The following is an 8,389-nucleotide window of genomic DNA, read 5'->3' as shown; positions in this document are numbered from 1 at the left end:
AAATCCATATCTTCAATACGAAAGGTCAAAATTTTCAATTGATCGTCGGCTTTTCATCCCACCTACATACATTTTAAGTATAAATCATCAGATTTATACAGTTTACTTCGAGTACGCCTACTGTTAAATATCAAAAATATCAATTTTTTAATATCCATATCTTCAATACGAAAGGTCGAAATTTTTAATTGATCGTCGGCTTTTCATCCCACCTACATACATTTTAAGTATAAATCATCAGATTTATACAGTTTACTTCGAGTAGGCCTACTGTTAAATATCAAAAATATCAATTTTTAATCATTTGCCATAAAATGTGTATTACATTGCGAATTTCAAAAAATCTAAATTATTTGATATCAGAAGGACATTCTTCGTATTCAGAATGCAATTCGATATGTCTGATGTGCTCTAATTTCTCACAATAAATACTGTCCAAACGTTCATACCTCATCCCTTAAGACCACACGAAACATGGTTTGATAGGCATGACATAAACTGGTAAAAGAGGACGGTCGAACTTTAAATGTCACTTTTTGTAAACATTATTGAAGCTATAACCTTGTCAATTCCTTAAATATCATTGTAATTAGTTCAATTGCTATGAGGATATCCACTAAATTCAAACGTGTTTAGTATGAAAAATCTTTACAAAGTGATCATGGTGATAGCATGCGTGTTATAAAAGTGGCTGCCAAACACTACTTTTGCATTGTTTTGTATAGAATAGAGGCATTCCCACTTTAACCTTTAAAAAAAGTTGAAATGAATTAAAATGAAAGACTCATAATAGCGTTTGCGTATCCTTCTTACTTTTATTTCTTGTTTGACATGGTTTGTGATGTGTTATAATGTCTTTAAATTTTTGTTTTATTATTTGTTTGAAACGTATTTCTTAGACCTGGGGTGCCTGCATTCAATTGTTTTCTTGCTGTTGATCTTTGTATGTTTTTAATTAAAATAAATTATTTGGCGAAGATTGAATATTGGAAAAAAAGAAACGAAAGATGAATACTCCTATATCTTACACAAGACAAGGGGTTGCAATTTCCAATCCCCCACCCCCATGGGAAATTGCCAAATTTGAACAGAATATTTAAATATTTTTGGGTCTCTTTTCTGTGTCAAATTTGGTATAATTTTTTTGTGGGAAGTTCGAAATCACTAGCCGCAGGCCCTATACCCAGTCGAGACCATACCCCACCATCTAGAACTAAGTTCCTTCATCATGTTCATCCTCGTTAATTTTGCTAATGATTTGGTTAATTAGTTAGGCATAAAATCCAAAAACGTTATTTAAAACAATCAAAGCAACAAACCTTTCTTTTTACAGCTATTGATTGAGACATATAAAATCGCAAGTATATGTACTATGTCTATCCCTTAATTTATCTATTTATTTATTTACATTTTGTTTATAGACCTATATAGGGTAGCCTCATCAGCACTAAGTGCTGCTCTCCCTGAGGGCCCTGTTCTATAGTTACAAAGAGTCTAATGCTTTTACTCAACATGTTATAATACAATTATATTAATTATATAATCAAAACTTAATACATGGAAGTGAAATATTAGGCAATGGGTTTTGGTTTAGTTAAAACGTTTCAATAACATTAAATATCGGGTTATGTAAATGTCATGGAAACGTTTTAAAACGTTTTGTATGAAAACACATTGCAAAAATATTTTTAAAATGTTTTCAAAATGTTATTGTAAAATATTTTTTGCAAACATTTTTGCCTAATATTTTGTCAACACTTAAATAACAATATGTTAAAATATTTACAGTAGGCATAGGTTATCAACAAATGTTTTTAAATGTTAGAAAAACGTTTTATGCCCTTTATATGTCCTTTATATAACCCGACATTTTAAAAACGTTTTCTGGCAACATTTCCTAACCTTTTGCGATTGATGTCGAAATTGTTTTGTGTTTGCTGGGTAGGCTCTTGATCGGAGGGGGGGGGGGGCACTTCAATTTGAAATGGATGCCTATGCATGCGGCCTCATAGGTGTGGTAACAGAGTAGTTCCACTGGAAGCCGTGCAAGACAAATTAAAGCATTTGCTCTGCACTGAATCTGTAGGCCTATTTGCATAGGGCTTCAACTTCGTCAATAGGCCTACTGCTGTTTTCTTTGTTTTTTGCCAAATATGTCTAAAGTAGGCCTAAAAAATAAACAATTTTAATCATTTTTTTTACACTTGCGCTGGGATCACTCAATGGGACTGTAATTTATAGTTGCAATTAATTTATGTTAGGTACAATATATGATTTTGCACCGTGATTCTACCTGCAGCCATATTCGTCATAGCAGGTACGCACAACTGCAGTGTGAATATATTCAGTTCCTGAAGCACACACTTACCATGAAGAAGAAGAAGAAACATGATTTATGTTTTTAAATACTCATTTCAATTTAATAGGCTTAATACTACAAGTACAATGTAGTAAATGGTCTGCATGCTGTTCTGCACCGTCTGGTAAATTTACATCGATCTGCGATTGCGCAAATGGTTATGGTTACAGGCTGTTTATAGTGAAAACATGCCTCGTAGAAATCCATTGGATTTTGTTTTATTTATGATCTTTTGATGTAAGAAATCACAGGTAAAATAGTTTAATATTTTATACTTTTTGCACATGTGAAAATTGTTGGTACCGTGATTATATTGCATGAAAAGTTGATATCCCATTCGAACATGATAAGGCTTTTCCCCGGGGCTTTTCTCATTCAGCATGGTAAGGTTAATAGGTATACTAGGTGAATTCAAATTTGACATCAAATTGCATCGTTTTATATATCAAATTAAAGCCCTTGAGTAAACTAAGCCAAAACTGAAAACCTTTTTTTCATAGCACTTTCCGTAGCAAAGTTACATCTTGTCAAAGATTGACTTTCATCAAAAAGATTCAGCTAGCAAAATTCCCCAAAACGGCATTTCGGGGTGTTTCTAGATCTTAGTCTCATGGCGATAGCAGCTTTTTTTAATGGAACTGCTATCAAAATCCTCTAAAATTCCATGTGCGACTTGATTATCACCATAAAAAATCATATATTTGGGTCAAGTGAAGTATAGAAAACATATTTATGTAGGTTTCCTTCACCCACCTATTCTCGAAAAAAATTCAAATTTCTATGTAAATATGCATTGTGTTGGGGCCCCGGTCTCGGCGAATTCACTGACTAGTAAATGTGTTAACTAAGGTTTGCCTAGGTTACCTACTTTAAGGTAAGCTTATTTTAAGCTTACCATGCTTAGTCATTGTTAGTATAAGGAACTTATACGTTGTTCGAAAATTTCTAACTTTCGTATGAACAACCGATAGCTTGTGATACGAAAGTTAGAACGTGGAAGGATTTACGCTCATGTAACGTACCTTGTTTGGTACATGTACACGGTTGGCATACAGGTCCCAATATCATGCATATGAATAAAAACTTCTTCCTCAAGTTAATTATTGTCTCAAAAATATGGGGATATTATTCTTGACATATTAGTGACACCATGTGCTATATTCCTTCATCAATTCATCATGACTTTACTCACAAAAACGTCATTTTGTGCCAATTTTTCTCGAGTGATCGCCAGACATCGCACAGTCCCCATTGACTGTAAATAGGTGATCAACACATGTAGTGCTGGGCTCACATGTTCAAGAACCGGAAGGGTATCACCATCAGTTTGCAATGACAAGTCAACCTTTGCAAATCGGGAGATGGATTGATTTGCCCAGCACTGGATTTTTTCAAATCTTTAATCACCGACGCAGTTGGCAGTTGTCAAAACATCTTTGATCAAGCAAGGTTGCAGAATTAAACAGACTCATAATATGGTCGGAATTTGTACTTCAGCGCCTGTGTTTCCGGTTAAAAGTAAGCAAACACTTCAGCTAAGATACATAAATGTTAGCCAAGCTAAATTGAAGCCAAACTGGACAATCTAAAAAATTGTTTTGCTGCGTTTTAAAACTGAAGACGCTACGATGACTGACCGTGTTATACTAGCAATCTCTATCTTCTATGCACACATTCCTAACATTAACTATCGTGTCGTCGTGGATAGTAGATAGATTTCTCCATCAACTTACACGATGTCCTCATTCACAAACTGATACTATCTGTCCATTGGCGAGCGGTGCGAATTTTGAGCCATACAAGTAGGGTTTTCAGGTGAAAAAGTTTGCAACCCCCTACAAACACAAAGTTAGAGTCAAATGAAAGATAATGACAACAGAATCATCACACTTTTTAAATTTTTCGAATCGGATAAAATTTGACCAAGTTATGACCAAAATTTGAACGACAAAATGATAACGAAATGAGGACAGTAGCTCCATAGGCCATGATGTACTGTATTTGGCCAAATATGGCCTAATAATAGCGTTGAAATTACACATTTTCATTCACAATTTTCTTATTTTACATCATATCAACTTGATTTTTTCAACATAATAAGTTTGTATTGAGACAAATCTGAAATTGCGAAAAAATTTCAAAAATATTAATAACGACTGGTCTTTTGTTGCCATGGAAACCAATCAAGTTTTAACCAAAATACATAAAAATAACCAAAAAACATGATCCTAATTTTTAAGAACATCAGAATGCATTAAATGTATATTTGTGTACTCAATTAATTTAATTTAAACTGAACATAGCCAAAATACATGATTTTAAACATACCTTTTCAATGGTTTCCAAGGTAACAGTTGATTGTCCTTAGCAACAAGGGAAAATAGCTTTATTTTTTTTACCGCCATTTTGTTTGAGTGTTTTTTATTTATAAATTTGCAGGGTGGTATTACAATGTTTAATATCATATATTAAATTAAGTAGCACATAATGTATGATAAATGACATTATGATATATATAAAAAACATGACATTTTACATAGCAACAGAATATACTTTCATAGCAACGGGATATTATACCATAGCTTTACTTTCAAAGATAATTAATTGTTATCAAATAATGATAATCTACACTAAAACAAAGCTGCTGAACATAGGTATATTATTGAAAAAAACTTAATATGACTTGCAATAATAATAATTTGTGTTATAATTGCCCCCCAAAAAAAAAAACAACAACAAAAACAAAAAAAATTATTTAAAAAATAAAGTAAAAAAGGGACTAATAAAATAATAAAACATTTTGGTTTGGCTTTGTATCCAATTATTTTTCTTGAGCTTCACTCATTCACCTGTTGTACCCCTACTACTCCAGGGCCCTTTATTTCTGTGAGGGCTTTTAATCCCTTATCCTACCATATGTACCCCCCCCACATCACAGCTGTTGCATCTATTATTTCTGTTTTACAAGCCCCTCACACACAATAAAAACACCCATAAATAAGAATGGAACAGTCTAAAGTAACATCAACTAAATGTATGAATGGGCTATACCATTATGCATTATAGGTATATATTTATATTGATGCTACAAGTACAGCACTATAAATTACACTCAAAACTTATATTTTCCTCTGAAATAGTTAAAAGTTACACATTTACTTCAGATAAATGATAATAATCTTTTATTTGCAGTTATAATTCAATTTTGGGGTTTTATTGGAAAGCTACATAGCCCTCTGGCCAGCTCAATTCAGCCCCGTCAACTCTGCAGGCACCACTCAGCCAGCTCATGCCTACTTGCCCAGTGGTGTGGCCTGTTGTGAAAAACCATGACATGTCCAGATACTTTTCCATTTCCAGGGGCCATTTTATCACCTACAACCTCAAGATTTTAACCTGAGATACCTTAAAGGTCCGTAAATCCCGATCGACAGCATCATCCCCGATTTTTTTCATTGTTGATGAGGTTTTGGTATCACATAATAGATACTATTTTTCTCATTACTATCCTGAAATTTGACGCTCCAAGTCGATGTATTTCGAGAAATCATGAATCACAGCGGTTTTACAGGTTACCAGTTTGTAAACAATAAAAATTTCTTCGGATCATGGGAAGAGAAAAAGCGAACTACGCTAAGTGTAGTCTCGCTGACCAGACTGTATGTGGCTATCACGAGGATCGACGAGTGTCAGACCGACGCAAACTGGCTGTGTAGGAGACTACGCTAAGTGCTGAGGAGACGGTCCGCCGTATATAATTAAAACAATTCCTTGATTATTTCAGTTGGTGAAATAGCTCAATTGGCTAGCGCCCGTTCTTTTACCGAGAGGTACCGGTTCAAAACCCGGTATCGGAAGGTTTTTTTCCTCTCCATTTTTAACCCAAACTTTTTTATATTCATTTGAAATGTACATATTGCAAGGGGAAATATATTTTGTTTCCTTTTTTTCTGAAACGGTACGAAAAAACAAAAAACAAACAAATATTTTCCGTTCAATACGGGCCGGGCATTGCAGCATGTCAGCATTCGTCATACTGAACGGGAATTGTTGTTGTTGCATGCCTACCCAGAATGCAATTCACGTATACAAGGTATTGGATTGCAAATTTGGCTATTTATTCACATTTACGCTGAAAATGCTCTCGTTTTTTCACAAAGCAGCATAAAGGGGGAGATATTTGATATTATTATGTAATTTTAAAGACAATCCATATCCAAAACCAATAGGGTTACCCCCTTTAAACATCATACTTTAATATTCTAAATGTCTTTTAAATCAAATGTGTTGTTTACATGCCCAAAATATTGTACCTACTTTTGGGGATTCTCAGCTTGGCTTGTGGATGTCCTACAAATTTCAGACAAGCTCCAGGGTATAGCTTGAAGCCTCCACAATAAAATAATAAGTCTCATTAACTGTCAATCAGCTCCAGTTGCCCTGGAAATGACCTAGAGAGTTGGTAGTTTCTTTCTTTTGCAAAAATTTTGAGGTCAAGAATGCCATATAAGGCCTTTTTCTGGTGAGCAATTGACAAGTGGGCTGGACTGACTGGGTTTCATTCATAAGGCTGTGGCTTGTTTATACAGCAATGTTTCTATAAAGTGATTGCAGAAATCAATGATAGACACTGTAAGGATTACAAAAAGGTATAACATGCCTGAAAAAAATATCTTTTTAAGGGAAAAACACTTGTTTGAATCTGTGATTTTTGTGTGGAAAGTGAGCGCTCAGTGTGTGTGTGTGTCTTCAGTTCGAGGTCGTCACACTGAAACCCCTAATACAAGTTTACGTGGTGAACTAAAGCTTTTAAGTACTACTGCAGTAGTACTACATGTAGTACTCGTTGTACAAGCCCGAAAACATGATGGCCCTATTGTTTTTTACACATGCACCAAATATGTTTTGTTTAAGTCTTATCTTCACATGAGGAACGGTAAGAAGTGATATTTTGTTAATAAAATTCGATATTGTTGTGTACCCTGGTGCTGGACCAGATCAGTTCCAATAATTGAAACTCCCGGAGTTCCAACAGGTGCTGTGTATGTGTTTATATGTGACACGATCAAGGGAAATGAGTCGGATGTCGCTAATATCGATTTTGAGATATTGGCAAAGAAAGTGTTAAAATTCTTTTGTTTTATATTGTTTTCAGCGATTGATAAATTAATGTAACTTTGCAAAGAAAAGTCATATCAGCATGGGGTTTTCAGTTTCAGAAAGCTCTAAATGTCCGCTTTAGAAACAAATGAAAAATTCATTTTCGACCAGGGTCGACATGTGACTCATTCTCCTTGATCATGTCACATATGTGTTTAATGTGCATTCACATACACACTAAGCCGTCGGTACGAAGAAATCGTTGCTCCAAATATGATTGCAAATCACACATTTGTAATCATTTTTCACCACAAAACACAGGTGAGCAATGTTATGTATGAATATATGGAGAGGTTAAACAGGTTGTTATTTGGCAACATTTATAATGAAAACAATTAACACTGAAGACACCCTATGGCACCTTCTACAACTTGAGAACAAGTCCTCAAACGTTCGAAATTTGTAGTTACTACAACTGGGACCAGATAGGCTCAGGAGTCGTATGGAGAAGCCTAGGCCAGTGGAAATCGTAGTGACAGAGGTGTGAGTACCTCGGGCTGTACTAGTAGTAAGTACGTAGTCGTAGTTCAGCACGTAAACTTGTATGGCTCAAAATTCGGACCACTTGCCATTAAATGTGGGTAACCTGATTGACAGCCTCAATACCCACTTTTATGTGTATTACATCCCAAGCGTAATGTATATTTTGTACAATTGTATAGCTATCGTTTCTACCCTATGATGTATAAAAGTTACCAGTGTAAAGGGGGGCAGTGTGATGCAATGACACAATTGGCCTAAGTCATATCCCCTGGCCGGGCCAGCGTCACCCGTTTGTCTACAGGTTGGTGGTCTTCTGTGTGGCATGCGAGGAGTCCGAGGTTTGAAGCCCGGGGTACCAAGTGACTTCTTTCTTTGCTCATCTTCTCT

The 8,389-nt window shown here is 35.0% G+C and overlaps 1 protein-coding gene across 2 annotated transcripts in view; it reads left to right on the top strand.

The window, feature by feature from the left end:
* The first annotated feature begins 2,526 nt into the window (after positions 1-2,526).
* Positions 2,527-8,389, top strand: part of LOC140150169 (DNA-directed RNA polymerase III subunit RPC8-like) — a 13,092-nt gene continuing 7,229 nt past the window's right edge. The window contains exon 1 of one of the 2 annotated variants that reach the window (XM_072172174.1): positions 2,527-2,610. The gene's annotated coding sequence lies outside the window, so the exon portion shown is untranslated. The remainder of the gene's footprint in view (positions 2,611-8,389) is intronic. The other variant, XM_072172182.1, reaches the window with a different exon arrangement.

The sequence above is a fragment of the Amphiura filiformis genome, chromosome 1 (assembly GCF_039555335.1).
Source record: "Amphiura filiformis chromosome 1, Afil_fr2py, whole genome shotgun sequence".
NCBI lineage: Eukaryota > Metazoa > Echinodermata > Ophiuroidea > Amphilepidida > Amphiuridae > Amphiura > Amphiura filiformis.
The sequence above is the reverse complement of the archived record's forward strand: the minus strand, read 5'-3'. Positions and strand labels throughout refer to the sequence as shown.